The sequence below is a fragment of the Schistocerca gregaria genome, chromosome 5 (genome assembly GCF_023897955.1).
Source record: "Schistocerca gregaria isolate iqSchGreg1 chromosome 5, iqSchGreg1.2, whole genome shotgun sequence".
Lineage (NCBI taxonomy): Eukaryota > Metazoa > Arthropoda > Insecta > Orthoptera > Acrididae > Schistocerca > Schistocerca gregaria.
In genome coordinates, this window is record NC_064924.1 from 91,910,992 (window position 1) to 91,928,609 (window position 17,618).

The window sequence follows — 17,618 nt, forward strand, 5'->3', positions numbered from 1 at the left end:
CGTTGAGTGGCTCTAAGTTGTAAATAAAAATATTTTTCCATGTCGGAATTGGGTGCTACATGCAAATATATGTATTTTTAAATTGACGATCCTTCGGAGAAAGGAAAACGCAGCAGGGAATTCAAGCTTCTGAAGTATTATTCCATGTAGTGCACAAAATGTATGCATTTTTCTTCCAGTGTAAGGGCGTTTTCTATGAATTTGTGGAAAATGAGTAAGTAGGAAGTCTGTCTTTTCTTGTTTCATTGGATTAACTGTTACCGCTAACAACTTAACATGTTACTCACGAGAGGCTGTTTCAGCTTCCACGCCGTTCAGTCGGTTCTCCAGCTTGTCCATCCAGCTGTCCACGATCTTGATCAAACTGTTGTATTTGTTGATTATCGTTTTAGCAACCCTGTCGAGTCTCCTTCCTGCCGATTTCGCTTATAGCTTCGGTTTTATCTAGCGCGGGGTGCACCATCTTCGCTACGTGTTGTGTGATAGCATCGTACAGCTGAAAAGGAGAGAGATTTGTTATGTGGATTTCTCGTAACCATTTCGGAGTTCACATTTATTAGCAATTACCTTTTCCGGCGACTCCTTCACTGCGGGAAATTTCTTCTCTATTTCTGCCATGCCTTCGCTAACTGCTTTGTCTGCGTACTGAGTAATTGGCCGCAAGCTGCTCAGTTTGCGTTCTGCAAGTTCGAGAACCGAAGCAACAACTTTCTCGGCCAAGTTAAGTGACCAGGTAATAATGCAGGCCTTTTGCTTTACAGAGCAATACGCATCTCTGCTCTTCTGGATAGCGATTACCACCACAGGCCAGTGTTTCAGCAACTCAGCCATCTTGTGTGTCTGCTCTGGCACCTCGCCAGCTGCAGTAAGCTTGGACGGTGCAATAGCAGGTGCTGCTGTAACAGAGCTCTCAAGTTGGACTGGTTTGCCTTCTTCAGACTTCATACCGGTTGATTCGCACATGTTGGGTTGCTAGAACTAATTAAAACACAATTACCACTCAAACATAATTAAATTTAGTTACATATAATCGTCACTCTTAAACACTGCAATGAAAAATACGAGCTTTCACAGACCACGCTGTTAAGAATCACTGCAAGACTACGTTCAAATTTGCCTCAGGCGGGAATTTATAGCACTGAGGCGCCTGTCATTGTGCGTTCCACGGTAGAGGGCGTGACTGTCTGACGTGTCTCACTGTGACTAACATTACCGTTACCTCTTTGATTTATTTATTTGTTATTTTCAAAACAAGTAGCAATATTTATTCAGCATCTAGATGCCTATAGGTGGATTCATCTAAATAGAATACTTCAGTAGTATAATCCGCCCAACAAATTGTGCTGTGTGTAGCGATGTAGTGCCAATCGCCCAACAGAAGTTTGTCTTTCGCCACTGCGCTCGAGACTAAATGCTGTTCCACGACAGGATGCGAGAGGGATAAAATTTTAAAGACTGCAGATGTTTGTGGAACACATCATGCAATATATATGCAACAAATGAAGCACTATTTTTCATTTTGAGCATATAATAGTTTCGCGTGGCACATAGAGGGGACAAAAGTCCTCAACCTTGTATTTAAGTTTATAGGTTTTATTTCCGATATGTAATGGAAATGAAATTTCAAAACCGAATCACCGATAGATTAGATCGTAGATTTCATTTCCGATACATATCGGAAATAAGACCGAAATACAGACAGTTGATGGACTCGTATTCATGAAACATACTAGCTTCATTGTTAGAAATGTTACGCAAGTCCAAGGTACATCCACACCTTCTACTACGAAGAGCAAAGTGAAGAACTATTTTTACAGTTCTAACAGTTGTTAAATGCTTCATTTCTTATATATCTGTTATTGTATTTATTAGACGATCTGCGGTGATACTGCTGTTGCCTTTCTTCTTCTAATTCGAAATTTATTTGTTAATCTTACAAATGGCTCAAATGGCGCTGAGTACTATGGGACTTAACTTCTGAGGTCATCAGCCCCCCAGAACTTAGAACTATTTAATCCTAACTAACCTATGGACTTCACACATACATGCCCGAGGCAGGATTCAAACCTGCAATTGTAGCAGTCGCGCGGTTCCAGACTGAAACGCCTAGAACAGCTCGACCACTCCGGCCGACTGTTAAACTTACAGGGGATGTCGTTTATTCTACACACTTAAATTTGAGGTTCTCGTAACTTTCGACAATGGCTAGAACTGACATCCTCTCCTTGCAAGCTTGCAGCCTCTTTCACGTCTGCCGTATTCTTTTTCGTTAACAATGATTTTGTGATTTTCCAACAGCTATGGAAACCACTTTTCATCATTACTTAGACGATTACGAAAATAATTAGCTCCCAGCTCATTAAATAACAGAATGGGGGTGAATTTCTTTCCTTGCATTAGCCACTTTGCGCACAGCTTCTCTCGGCTTTCTTCTTCTTTTTTAAATTTAGGTCTTGTTGCACCTATAACAGCCAATGCAAACCCCCGTTTCTGTTTCTGTGTAAAACCAAGCGGGATCTCGTAGAACATAAACTCAATGAACGTAAGTAAACATATCACAACAACAGGACGGTGCTGTAATCGCCGAGTTCAGTCGGTTGGAATGTGTGTAGGCTGGGACGAAATTGGGCGGTCGGTCGGCCGATAAATTGGTGCGTGTGTAGAGGCCCGAAACGTTTACGCCATGGCACAACTGCTTGCTACACCAGCGCCACATTCGTGAGGTTTCTACCGGGAAACATTTACACTAATCAGTCAAACGCAAAGTTTCAACTCCTATGCGTGTACTTTATTCCGCTAGTACTTTTGAATAGCGCATGTTTTCGTTTTACTGGAGATGGTTGTTTTTGAAAAACAGAGTATTCCGAAATAAATCTGTCATTAAGCCTTCGGTATTCACTCTGCTACGATTTTTCTGAAATAATGTATTTGTAATGTAGGTGGTTCGTTAATTATTATTTAACGTTGCTGAAGCTATATTTGAAACGCGAATATGTCAAACATAGCTAAATGTAGGCTTTTGTGTCACGTAAATGACGCTGGCTTATGAAATAGCGTAACGCCATCAAAAAATTGAAGTCCTTTCACTTTCCGTAACAGACCAGCATAGTCCACATAGTCGCGTGTTGGACACTTTACATTTCTCCCGAACAATAAATGTTTTATTTAATAGCGTAAAATTTTATGCATAGAATATTTGCGAGTTTCGCGAAGATGTTTCCACCAATGTGATAACTATTTCTTTTGTCATGTTGAAAGCTGAGATTTAGTTGTTGATTTGTAATTAAAATTCAATTAGTAAAATGCACTCAGGGCCGGCATAAGGAATTTTTGCAGTTTCACATAAAATTCAGCGACGTCCACCCTGAGCATGCTTCCGTCTCTATGACGGTGAGATGGTAGGTTCTTAATTTCTAACTGCTTTTTCTAGCGTTACTGACAACCCCCAGACACTGCTAAGCAGGTGCCAATGCGTATGGCTGTTTAATGGGCAGTGCTTATCTGATGTACATGGTTGTTGGACCTCTCTCGTAATGTAGAATAAGAGAGATATTTTGGAGACTTTGGTGGTCTTTTTTGAGAGACGTTGTTGCATGGTTCTAGTGCATGATACTGAATACATAACATGTGGGCAGTTCAATGCAAATTTTGCTTACCCCAATACAGCGGGTAAGACTCTACAAATTTCTATTACACATTAATGGAACCCCGTTTAATCGCATCTGCTGTCAGGAACGAGAGAGGACATAGATTAACTTTAAGGAAAATTTAAACCCTTCGGTAGGTGGTGATTTGGGCTGGAATTTACCAAAATTTGAGTCAAGCTTTTACGTAAAGTTGTTTTCTTTCCAGACAAGATAGAAAATTTAGAGTAATTCATACAGTCGTAGTGAATTCATTACTGCTACTGTGCCTCATGTAGCTTCAGTTCTCACCCTTCTAGAACAATAGTTTTCCAAAAGCACTAAGCTGTTGATGCTCCTTAATGAAGCAATCGTACATCAGGACACCGAATGTTTAAATAAGTAGCAGAAAGTAATTGAACCTACTTTTGTACTTCGTACCACAATTTAATATAAGTTGGATGGACATTTGTGTACATACGTATTCAAGGTCGAAACCGAATAAGTAATCGAACAAATATGGTAAATTGAATATTACAGTAATAGCAGATTCTCTGAGGGCGCACAAAAATTCGCCAGAGAAATAAATTTTAGGACTAGAAACGATATATAATCAAATCGCATTATTGTCTCTCGCTGGGTTGCTTCTGACCACGTGAAATATGCAAAGAAAGATAAGGTTGCAAATGAACTATCAAAATGTCTGTAGACTCTCAATCCAATTTCCCGGTGTTCTCTTAAGGAGAAAATTAGATTTGTCCATGTTATATCCATTTGAGTTATTTTCTCGCATACATATATAAAATTTTGGGCCATTACATAGTTGACTACCTAAATTACGTTCAAGAATGGCAGGACGCATTTCACTACCTGTATGTTGTGGTAGTTTGATTTTGAAATTTTCTTGTAATTTGATTATTTGGGCAAATCAAAGTTCCTCTGGACTGATCAGCGACTGACCATGCAGCTACAACAATTGCTTTTGATGCAATGTGAATAACATTTATAGTCTAATTAAATATTGACAACGAGACAGACTGCAAATTAGTGATGTAAACTTTTCAGCATCTTCTATATACGTATGTCAAACAGGCTGACCCAGGAGGAATGGTCAATATATAGGGGTAGGGCAGAAAACATTACAACCAAAAACACAGTAAACATGAGCTCTAATGTGCATACCTTAAGAGCAATGAATACTTGTTCATCTTCGCGATTGTAAAACACATTTCTACTGAACCCTTAAGGTATGCATATTAGAGGCAATATTTACGAGACGTTTTTGCTTCGAATGATCGGAACTATCGCAGGAACTAAATCTTGACCATTCCTCTGTGGCCATCCTGTGTATTTCAAATCATGAGATGGTGATTGTTGATTTGCAGTCACATCCATACTCAAAAAATGAAGCGCATAGTAGAGCGTACAAGTAATCTTTGTCCTCATGATCACTTGGGAGCGATGAGTAAAGAGTTGTATATCCCTAGCATCATTTAAAGCCGAGTTTTGAAATTTACAAGTAGGCTTTCACAACGTAGTGTGCCTCTGTCTTCGTGTCAGTTTGTTTAAATAATTCCTTGTTGGTCAATAGCCAGATGCAAGTCTTTCGACTGGACGCCAATTCGACGACTTGCTGTTCCCTAGTCTACACCAGCTAGCCAGCCGGGGAGAGCGAACTTCCGATTGAATGGGGAACCACTTGGCGTTCCTGGCGACTCCTTACATCTTAGAGAGATGAAGACTTGAAATTTCCTTGGTCCGACTGGAATGTGAACCAAACACCAATCGGGTTCCACGATCACGCTTGTCAGATAACCAAGCTCCTAATACATAAATCATTGTGGATTGAAATGGTTTCATAGCGTAACAGTTTCCTTAAAAAACATGTATTAGGCACCATACAGGTGTCTGTCATCTGTTGTCATATCTTAACAATAGCAACTCGACACTGTACGTTTAAATTTAGAACGAATGGTCGTGAAGCTGTTGTACTTTCAAAAAATGTTTGCAGTGCTTTCGTAACTGTAGCAGGTAGCTGTTGATCAAGAATTCTTCCCCAACGTCTCATGTAATACTCTTCCCTTGTGTATTTTTAAAGTTTTAAGGTACTGGTAACTTTGCCAATTTTTGTATTTGTTGGCGCTCTTCACGTTCGCAGTCTGTTTTTAAATGCCGATTCAATATTAACAAATTTGTTTCACTTATTTTTGTATATCCAAGTTAATCCCCGTTCTTGGCAGTTCCCGTGTATAGTCTTCTCTCGCATGGCCGATGGTAACGCTATTCAGCAACACGTAGAGCTCTTGGGCTAGAACACAATACAGGAGTCTTGTTAGATTCGTAGTTCATCGGAGATAGTAGGGAAAACGTAATTTTGGTAGCAAATGGAAGCCTTAAAGTGGAAAAGCAGCTACATAAAAAAATTCGCAAGCGATAGCTTTTCTAAAACTTGGAGAACTAGAAGCAGTATTCCATCTCCCAGAGAATTAAGAAAGGAACCACGCGGTACATTCTAGAATATGACAGTGATACATTCAACCCGATGACATGAGACTCCCAAAACCGGATTTTGTAAATAGATTTCCTAATACCGCACTTGGAAACGATTTTCGAAATCCGCTTCTTCTTGCATGATTTCAAATTCCGCAATCGATTTTCGCTCCCATGTAAACGCAACCGCTTTCAAACGTGCTTCAGTTGTCAGGTTACATCCTGTTTTAAAAAATTTTCGGCTAGTGTGGACAGAGTGGATTCTTGTACAGTGAAGCATACGTAGAAATATTAGACTAAAGGTGTTTACACCTCTTATAACTGATGAGAAATAGCGATTGTGCTGACTAAATCAGAAACTCTAGCAACAGTTTTCCAGGCAGCGTATTTACTGGGCTCGCAAGTGCGCAGTCTACCTTAACATGTAAACACGACAGCGAAAAACGGTTTCCGAAATTCGGTTTTTTTCTTTCGGAAGGAGTCGCCTGACAACGTAATGAATGTACCAACTTACAAAACAGTTGGTATCTGATTTTGCTTCTTAAGAGTATGTCTGCCATACATTTTTGATGTTGTAACCTTGATATCTGACACCGCGTTACTTCTTTGGAAAACACAATGTATGTGGGCGATAAACAATCCTTCATGAAGAGTATAACTTAGAAATGGGAGTATGGCGAGGATTCAAATGAACTTCGAAGAGATGAATGATAAATTTTGCATTCATTTCCTAGTGCCATGCTGCTTGAAATGTTTTTCAAAATACTCGGCAAAGAAAGAAATTTGCAGAACTGTGTATAGAATAGCCATACCTGCATGTATCTAAAGATAATACATAAGTGACGACCATTTTCTAGAATTAAAATTAACAATTTTTAGAAGAGGTTGTTTTGCATTTGCAGTTTTCTTTCTCTTGATAACCTGAAAGTGTTTGATTTTTTATCTGTGCCTTTTTTGAGTGTAGTCATCAGATATAACGGTCTTGTCGTTGAAAAGAGAGAAAGGGATTTTAAAGTTTCGTTGATGATGTAATCATTACATACGGAGCACAAGCGTAAACGGAAAACATGGAAAAGGAAAGCAACCGTGTCTTTTTCAAAGGCACCGTTCCAAGCCTCTGAAGAGCCCTGAAGAAAATCGAAATCTGTGGCTGGATGAGGTTTGAACTACTGTCCTCCAGAACATGTGTTTTTACTGCTGTGGCACCTCACTGAGTTAGTGGTGCTGATCTACTTTTTGTCCAATTCTTTGCTGAAATACTGAGCTCTGTTCTTGACTTTTAGGTATGCTGTAGTTGAAATTTCCACATGTTTTTGGTGAAGAATGTCTCCACCCTGTCACATCCCTCCCCTGCCTCCCACCTCTCCTCTATCTCCCCCCTCTCTGCCCTCCGCTCTCCGCCCCCTCCGCTCTCCGCCCCCTCCGCTCTCCGCCCCCTCCGCTCTCCGCTCCCTCTGCTCTCACGCCCCCCCCCCCCCCGCTCTCTCACGCCCCCCCTCTCCGTCCTCTGCGCCCCCCCCTCTCCGTTCTCTGCCCCCCACTCACCGCTTCGCATTGTTATAGCACTGATTAAAATTCTATGAGAGCTATTTTCTATTTACATCTGAGTTAGAATTATTTTTTATGTAATGAATTGGAATACCTGATACATGCTGACTGGTCCAGGTTAATACAAAAACTGTTTCTGCAATGAAATATTAATTTACTTTCAGGTGAAACACTTAAGCAGATAATTACAGCGAGTGAGTTCCTATTTTTAAGCCGTGTGGCGTAATAAAAAAACTTGAAATTATGTTCTCGCCCATAATGGCGTCTTTGACACAAAATTAGCTTCTTATATGAAAGCTGCAAATTATTCAGAAATAATTATATGATGCCTTACCCTACACTATTGAAAAGAAAACACGATTTTACACATTTATATGATTAATTATTATTTTCATAAGAATGCTTTTTCTTACAGAATTAGTAACAAACACATACCATTCTCATCACGAATCATCAATGGCGTCGTTCTGCAATCAAGAAAAAAAAGAAGAGTAATAGGTTTTTTCTTACTTCCTCGTTAGAGGACTGTCTGTTCATTTTTGTCTTGTTCACAAATTATCCTTGAAATTCATAGCTTTCGTATAATAGTAATTTTCATTGTATTTTACAAGATTTCACTGCAATAATCACAACAGATCGTCTGTGTGGATTTTATCAATATTTTCGTTATTACGATTGTTTTTATATCGTCGCGCTACTTTCGCAAATTATCACAATAACGTCATGGGTATAGCACATGGACCCCAAAAATGTGGTTATTTGTCACTTAGCAAGCTACGAAGACTAGCCACATTTTTAGATCTAGAGTCAATTTAAAATTTGTATTATTACACTTCCATCTTAATTCGGCACTAGTATTTTACTGGGATAAGTTGTACTAAGTAACAAGTATTATCCCTGCAGTTACCTGCACACTTATACACCCTACATCTGGAAAGAAGTTCAATTAGCACATTTCATATTGTCCCCTCTTCCGTGTAGTTACTGTCCTTGTATGTTTGTGAACTTATTTTGTTCGCTCAGTTCTTTTTGTCTACACGTAACTTAATTATTTAAAAGTGTAGCAGTCTATCTTCGTATTGCACACAGCACAATTTAAGAAAGTGGGTACATTCCGCACCCACGCACTGTGGTGTGTGTCCATGTACATATTTCACCAGTCCGTGATGACACACAACGGATGTGGTTGGCTACACCGTCACTGACGTCAGTGACAACGTGCACTGATATGTATCACTGATCCAGATCCACCACCTCAGATGATGCACTTCTTTTCCCGTAAATTGTCATATACGGTGGCAACAACATTTAATACAGTTATATAACACTGTTTGTTTTACAGATCGCTGCTGCGTCGTTTGAAAAGCAACAGTCCTTTTACAAAATATACTAGTCCGCAGACAAGAGTCTTTCACAAAATGAAACTGTAATGATTTAGTAATGACAATAACGAAGTGAAGTTTGCTTATTAGCAAACCAACAATACCCGTAATAAACATCCTTCTTAGTGTCACGGAATTGAAACAGCTAAATAGCCATCAGGACGAACCAACGCTTCAGGCTTACAATGTTGTTGCCAAGATTATTTAATGATTTAGCCCTTGTTCATTTTTTTGTCATTTATTCATAGTGTGTAGGACATTAGTTAAAGTGCAACCAGCATCCAGTCCGTAACTGAACGGTGGCGGTCGCGAAACAATATTTCAAATTCTTACAAGATCCTAAGATGGGATTCTATGTAACTTTGGAATACCTTCCCGTAATCCAGATTGGTAACAAGTTCCCCCCTGTGGTGCATACCATATTTATTCACCCAAGGTGCACTTATTCACACATTCAAGATATTTTTACAAAGAACATAAAACAGTAATTGCAAAAAAAATCTCTTTAACTGCAATTGCAAAATTTTAAGAAATATATTTGACCTTTCAATCGTCTTAGGTTTTCTATTCATCAGCTATCTTAACTATATTTACCAGAAAAAGCTAAGTCCTGATAACTTCCTTCTTTTCATTATCAGTTAACTCTATGAAATTATTTCTTCCAGAAACAATGCTTTGACTTTGTAGTCCATGATGTATATTAATATGTACATCTTATGCTATCACTTGCATACATTTTCTCATATACACAGAAATTGTAAAAACATAAATGAGATACAGAGTAATTGTAAAAAACACTAATGAAATACATTACAATCCTATAAACACACAGGAAATTTTCATCCTTACTTTGGCCAAGTGCCCCCCCCCCCCCCCCCCCTTGATCGGCTGGTGGACAAAACTTCGAATACAGAATACGTGTCCGGACGTAACGCTTGGTTGGTCCACCTGCAAACCCTATCGTAGATGTGGCGCTCGGTGGATCCGTCTCCGCACATAGCTCCGTATATATACTACGCGGCAGATGCACGCCCGAACGCTAACTCGCATGTGATAGATTGTGGCTTTGCATCCCAGCAACGCTTTGTACATTGCGCATGACGGATCCACCTCCGAATCCTACCACGCGCGCGGCAAATTGTGGATCCGCATCTCAACACCGATCTGGATATAACATGCAGCGGATCCACAGTCGAACGCTAACTCTGGTCTCCTGCGAGTCCTGGGAATCGTCCGCTAGACGTGCTTATACAGACACATACAGAAAGCAGAGCAAACGCTCTCCGAACATGGAGGTGACTGCATACAGTCGAGTGCAGTGCTATATTACACGAACCGATCGATGCATTTTGGGCTTGGTGGTGGCGGCTGTGCAACATTTACAACCCACTATAGAACACACAACGAGATGTTATCTCATGATCGCATACATAGATCTGACCTCATATCGATAGAATTGCGAAAAGTGACCAGGGAATAGACATATCTCGACCGAATATAGAGCCTAATGCAGTGAACTTGAAGTACTTTTCTATCTTCTGGTTCGCACCGAACAATTTGTATATCGGAAGAACTATGCTGCAACGGGAGGAAAGCCGGAAAAAAGTGGACATCGAAACGAAAGGAATAAGGGGCAGTCAATTTCCCCCCCCCCCCCAATTGAGGGTGCATTATATTGTATGTCTATTGGGGTACCAGTAATTTCGGATGCTTCAGTCACGTGAAATAGCCTACATTCTACTCGTATACAGCTACGTGTCCTACATGTGTTTTAAAGCACTATCTATTTGCGATCGTTAACGGTAAACCTGTTGGTCATCAGAGGACTTCCATCGCGTGTGTGAAGAAACTTGACACACTCCTCTAAAGGGGCTTTCATTTATGCGATCACCGCTGTCGCATCTTGGGTGTAAAATCGAGACTTCAGGGTCGTAACTAACTTAGCGGTAAGAGCTTGTGACGCACTGCAATCGCTGTGTACGCATTGCCCGACTGATGCGCTGCTTACAGAGTTAGTGACAGAATGAGTTGTAATTTTCACACGTCACATTCTGCTAGTTTGCGTTTATCTGTCTCCTTGTAGGATGTATCCCCCACTAGTAAGTATCATTTTATGTAGGCCTTATGCAAGCATCGTATAATTTGATCGGATGTGAACAGTGGACACTATACGTCTCCGCAAAGCTATATTGCGCTTGTATCATGAACAGGAAATGATTTACTATTAGATAAGACAGTTCAGCGTAGAGAAACTATGGAGAAGGATGTATGTCAGATACGGGTTAAAGGTTTTCGATCTAATATTATAGCTTGTTTTTAGGCGCAGAACGTCGTAGCCTTAGCCGTGTGTGTGTTTATGTTCTCTATCTTACGAATACCTTCCAAGTACAGATTTCTAGACTTGCGCTATTGGGTGGGGAATTGTAGGACGCCCCTACATAGGTCAGGGGTGCAAGAAGGGGATACTCGGGTAGCAGACTACTTGTGGTGTGCACATGGGATTTTTTTAGGCTAGGCAGTAGTGCGAGGTGTCCTGATGAACACTCACCAGTCGACGTGCAGGCAGGGAAATCAGGACGCGCTCAGTGTAAAGACACTTCAGCTATCAAGATATTAGCAGCAAATTTTCAGAGTGTTCGGAATAAAGTTCCTGAATTTACTGCCCTCCAGGAAGCGTGTGGCGCGCGAATTATTCTCGGGAATGAGACCTGGCTGAACCCTGAGATAGGAAGTTCTGAAACATTTAGTGAGGGTTGGAACATGTATCGGAAAGACAGATTAGACACCGTAGGTGGTGGTGTCTTCATTGGAGTTGACATAAATATTGTGTCTACTGAGGTCGAAGTAGAGTGTGATTGTGAAGTTATCGGGACACGTTTAACAGTGCTAGGGGAAATGAAGTTAACATTGGGGTGTTATTACCGGCCACCAGGTTCCACCGTGACAGTTCTAGAATCATTCAAAGGGAGTCTACATTCTATATCGCAGAAGTACCCGGATCATGCTATATTAGTCGGAGGCGACTTCAGCCTACCTAGTATAGCCTGGGGTGTCCATGGGTTCGTTACAGGTGGTACAGACAAGCCGTCGTGTGTATTACTTTTGAACACATTACCCGAAAACTGTATTGAGCAGCAAAATCGACAGCTAATGTGTAATGGAAATATTTTAGATCTGGTAGCCACGAAGAGACCAGACCTCATCGACGGTGTCAGTGTTGAGACAGGGATTAGTGATCATGATGATGTCATTACGACTATGGTTACGAAAGTTAAAAAGTCGGCCAAGAAGGCTAGGAGAGTATTCTTACTAGAAAGAGCAGATAAGCAGTAGTTAGCATCCCACTTAGTAAATGAATCGACTTCATTTACTTCCGGCACGACGGAAGTGGAAGAATTATGGGCAACTTTTAAACACATTGTAAATCACGCATTCGACAAGTATGTGCCGAAAAAGTGGGTTACGGACGGAAAAGACCAACCGTGGATAAACAGCGCTATTCAGAGAATGCTCAGGAAGCAAAGGCAGTTGCACTCGCGGTACAAGAAAGATCGGAAGAATGAGGACAGGCAAAAGCTAGTAGAGGTTCGTGCTGCTGTAAAAAGAACTGTGTGTGAAGCATTCAACCACTACCACCGTCACACCCTAGCAAAAGATCTTGCTGAAAACCCAAGGAAATTCTGGTCTTACGTAAAACCGGTAAGCGGGTCGAAGGCTTCCATCCAGTCACTCACTGATCAGTCTGGCCTGGCAACGGAAGACAGCAAAACGAAAGCTGATATTTTTAATTTAGCATTTGAGAAATCTTTCACGCAGGAGGATCGTACAAACAAACCGCCGTTTGAGTCTCGTACAGATTCCCGTATGGAGGACATAGTGATAGACATCCCTGAGGATGTGAAGCAGCTGAATGGGTTGAAAATAAATAAATCGCCAGGTCCTGCTGGGATCCCAATTCGGTTTTACAGATAGTACTCTACTGCATTGGCTCCTTACTTAGCTTGCATTTATCGCGAATCTCTTGCCCAATGTCAAGTCGAGAGCGACTGGAAAAAAGCGCAGGTGACGCCTGTATATAATAAGAGTAGAAGGACGGATCCAAAAATTACAGACCAACATCCTTAACATCGATTTGTTGCAGGATTCTCGAACATATTCTCAGTTCGAATATAATGAATTTCCTTGAGACAGAGAAGGTGCTGTCCATGCATCAGCACGGCTTTAGAAAGCATCGCTCCTGCGAAACGCAACTCGCCCTTTCTTCACATGATATCTTGCGAACCATGGATGAAGGGTATCAGACGGATACCATATTCCTTGACTTTCGGATAGCGTTTGACTCGGTGCCCCACTGCAGTCTCCTAAGGTACGAGCACATAGGATTGGTTCCCAAGTATGTGAGTGGCTTGAGAATTCTTAAGTAATAGAACCCAGTACGTTGTCCTCGATGGTGAGTGTTCATCGGAGATGAGGGTATCATCTGGAGTGCCCCAGGGAAGTGTGGTAGGTCCGCTGTTGCTTTCTATGTACATAAATGATCTTTTGGATAGGGTGGATAGCAGTGTGCAGCTGCTTGCTGATGATGCTGTGGTGTACGGGAAGGTGTCGTCGTTGAGTAACTGTAGGAGGATACAACATGACATGGACAGGATTTGAGATTGGTGTAAAGAATGGCAGCTAACTCTAAATATAGATAAAAGTAAATTAATGCAGATGACTAGCAAAAAGAATCCTGCAATGTATGAATACTCCATTAGTAGTGTAGCGCTTGACACATTCACGACGATTAAATATTTGGGCGTAACATTGCAGAGCGATATGAAGTGGGACAAGCATGTAATGGCAGTTGTGGGCAAAGCGGATGGTCGTCTTCGGTTCATTGGTAGAATTTTGGGAAGGTGTGGTTCATCTGTAAAGGAGACCGCTTATAGAACGCTGGTGCGAACTATTCTTGAGTACTGCTCCAGCGTTTAGTATCCCCATCAGGTCGGATTGAGGGAGGACATAGAAGCAATTCAGAGGCGGGCTGCTAGATTTGTTACTGGTAGGTTTGATTACCATGCGAGTGTTACGGAAATGCTTCAGGAACCCGGGTGGGAGTCTCTAGACGGAAGGAGGCGTTCTTTTCGTAAATCGCTACTGAGGAAATATAGAGAACCAGCATTTGAGGCTGACTGCAGTACAATTTTACTGCTGCCAACTTACATTTCGCGGAAAGACCACAAAGATAAGATGAGAGAGATTAGGGCTCGTACAGAGGCATATAGGCAGTCATTTTTCCCTCGTTCTGTTCGTGAGTGGAACAGGGAGAGAAGATACTAGTTGTGGTACGAGGTACCCTCCGGCACGCAATGTATGGTGGATTGGAGAGTATGTATGTATGTAGATGTACAGATACTAGACTCTAGAACAATAATTTAGAGTTGGTAGCTTCGTTGATTTAGGTAAAAATGTATCCAACTCAATTCGTCTCGAACTCCATCGAGTATAAAAATAAGTCTTGTCTTGTTCTTCTTAACTGTATGCTACTACATTACGGCGCTTTGAAATCTGTTACTATACATTGATAAGGAGTGCTAAGCTTCTCGACATGGTAACATCTCGGGAAATTTCGTGCACTTGGATGGGTTGGGGCTTGGAGAGTTATATTCATTCAAGAGATGTGGAGTGTAGTACTCTTCTTCTGATCGCTTGGAGATTAATTCTCTAGAGGTGCTGCAGGGTGTGTAGGTCAAAGACTGTTTGAGGTTGTTCTTTTACCCTAAGAGTGTACTCTGTGACTCCCATACGCTGAAAGAGATAGATCGTAAACTAAATACTATGCGCGAAGTTTTACAAATATGTAGAGCGTTGTCTGATGTACTTTGATCATGTATGTATTCGAGAATTAACAATGAATGGACGCACTGCACAGTAATCTACCCACATTCGCAATCATACTCGCAAAGTGATATAAATGGGGCGGTTTAGCTGTGATACTGAAATTGGAGGGGGGGGGGGGGGGGCGGCATGCTGTCACATCAGTGGCCGGTGCTGAACTTAGTGCAAATTCTTCGCACTATCAAGTCTGTTGCTTAATATTACAGTACATTGAAGGTGTCTTTGTCATCACATCCACGCATCGATTACCACGTAATAATTGAGTGACATAGCTTGTTTGAGTTGGGGGAGAAGTTTTGTGGGTGGGAGACAACTTCTGGGGGTTGCTAGCAGCTAAACAGCGATCGCGTACATGAGTGCAAAATTATCAATAACTCGAAATAGAAGGCCGAGACATCATCTGTTCCGTCGCGGCGACATATGAACCTAAATGTAGAGTTCATGAAAGACTTTCGCACGGTAGTTTGGAAACCCCCGACAACGCTGCCAAACTCTTCTACTTTCCTTAAGTTGTAAGTGTGTGTTATTTAAAAATAATCCTTCAAGTGTATGTGACATCTTATGAGGCTTAACTGCTAAGGTCTCTAACATTCTGGGTGGTGTCTGTTTGTTCAATATCGTGTCTCCCTACCACTTTCGCGCAACGACGCTCTGAGCGTGTTTTTTAGGGAATTGACTAGTTTGAACCTGGAACCTGTTGCTGGTAAGGAGACGCCAGACCACACATGACATTTAGAATTCAGAAGATTTCAGTGAGACTAGCGATGATATAACCAAATACTTAATAATTTCAGCGTCAGTTCCACTGCACTCTCTGTAAAAGAATCTTAATACTAACTAAATTTAGTGGAAGGGGTTCAAGGCTTTCCTATTTTTAGTTAGCTGGTAAAATAACGTCGAAAAAGCAGTTAAGTTTACCATTGGAAATTTTATTCTACTCACAAAACATTGTTGATAAATTGCACTATTGATAAAAGGAAGTGTTTTAATATAGGATGGTAAAAACCAACCGCGTTCAACAAAAATGTGAACGAATATTCCCTGAATGGGTTTCCAAGTTCTACAATGGATCGAAGGATGACCTATGCCATATCACATCTATAATCTAGGTTTAAATTAAGTTTCACAAAAGAGAAAACTATCAAAATGGTCTACAGTGACCCTCAATTATCTTTAATTACTTATCTAACTTGTCGTAAATTACAGTGGCTGATGTGGCTTCTCAACAACTATATAACAGAAAAATGATCGCGTTTCAGATTTTTACTTCAAGTGGCAAATGTGAACACCATGAGCTTTAATTGACGATCGACACTAGTATTACGCAAGAAGGGGGTGTAACAGATGAGACTTCTGCAGTTCTGAGTGAAGATTTATGCGCTGTTATGCGGCATCGTGTGCGTTCATTACCTTATCGGTGTTCGTCAGTGTGCGGCGGCCGGCGCAGCAGCCATCCAGCTCGCCGTTTCGGAACTAACTAACTTCTCCTTACTACCATTTACCGAAGTTGGTTTAAAAAAAAAAAAAAAAAAAAAAAAAAACTACCTGGCTGTGTTTTCATCTGACCAATCAGGGTCTCAATGTTAACCTTAAGCTCCGCCTACAAAAATTCTATCTGTCCAATGAGAAACGTTATACTTTTCGTGGTGGGGCAATGTTTTTAAAGTTTGCAACGTAACAGGGACGCGAAAATGTCTCACACTAAAACTTGCAGCTGGTGTTGTCCTAGTGGTTAGCTGGCGACGTGGGTGTCCAGTCCGTCGCTTATCGTAGGGCCTTCTATATTAACACGGTTCTGCTTTCTGCTTCTGTTTCTCCCCTCGGAACTGCGTCTGTCTCATATGGGAAGGTATGACATGCATTTAGGCATTCTTGTGTTAGTCTGTGGTATTGCATTTGCTCACTCGTTACTCGTATTACTTTGGTTAACTTATTGTCACGATTTATTCGGAGCTATGTGACATACTACTGGATTTGCTTATCACGTCAGGGTTTTCATGGAAGGTTTTGGATTTGCCTGACACCTCACAGGTCATCAGTCCCTAAGCTTACACACTACTTAACCCAAATTATCCTAAGGACAGACACACACACACACCCATGCCCGAGGGAGGACTCGAACGTCTGCTGGATCCAGCGCCTTAGACTGTGCGGCAAATAATTCAGTGTTATGCTATCTGCGGTAAGAACATGATTTACATAATGAGATGTCTAGTAATCTTTGAGAGGTCGTGGATTATAGAGTCTTAATGCCAGTTTAGAAAGTCGTGGCAGAAAAAAGAAATGTTTGGCAGTGTACAAACCGCGTTAGAAAAAAGTGTTTCAAACAAGTAAACAGGGCCACAGTGGGCGTTTCTTGCGATTTACAGTATAGTACGTGGGATACAATTATTCTCCTAGTGGCGTCTATGTGAGTTCTGAATCGGATGAGGTTATTTGAGCTTCTATAGTTGTTAATCTTTGTCTGCTGGGGGTGCTAGAGAATGACGATGACAGGATGTTGGGCTTGTTGACTTGAATGGATGTGTATCTGTAGTACTTGTATGTAGTTTGGGGACGCAACACAATGTGCGCATTTCCGCCGGATGGTCAAACCACGGTCCTGTCGCAGTAACTCAGTTCGTTCTGTTTCTACACGGGCTGCAGAAGGTGGTGGATATGGCTTTGTCCGACTTCTGCTCAGTCCCCGACTTAA

General features: G+C 41.3%; 1 protein-coding gene across 3 annotated transcripts in view; it reads right to left on the minus strand.

Moving 5' to 3' along the window:
• Positions 1 to 17,618, minus strand: part of LOC126272828 (uncharacterized) — a 113,928-nt gene that overhangs the window by 12,456 nt on the left and 83,854 nt on the right. Inside the window, exon 1 of one of the 3 annotated variants that reach the window (XR_007549270.1) lies at positions 288 to 402. The exons of the other annotated variants lie outside the window; for them this stretch is intronic. The gene's annotated coding sequence lies outside the window, so the exon portion shown is untranslated. Of the gene's footprint in view, positions 1 to 287; positions 403 to 17,618 lie in introns of those variants that run through there. 3 annotated transcript variants of the gene reach the window in all.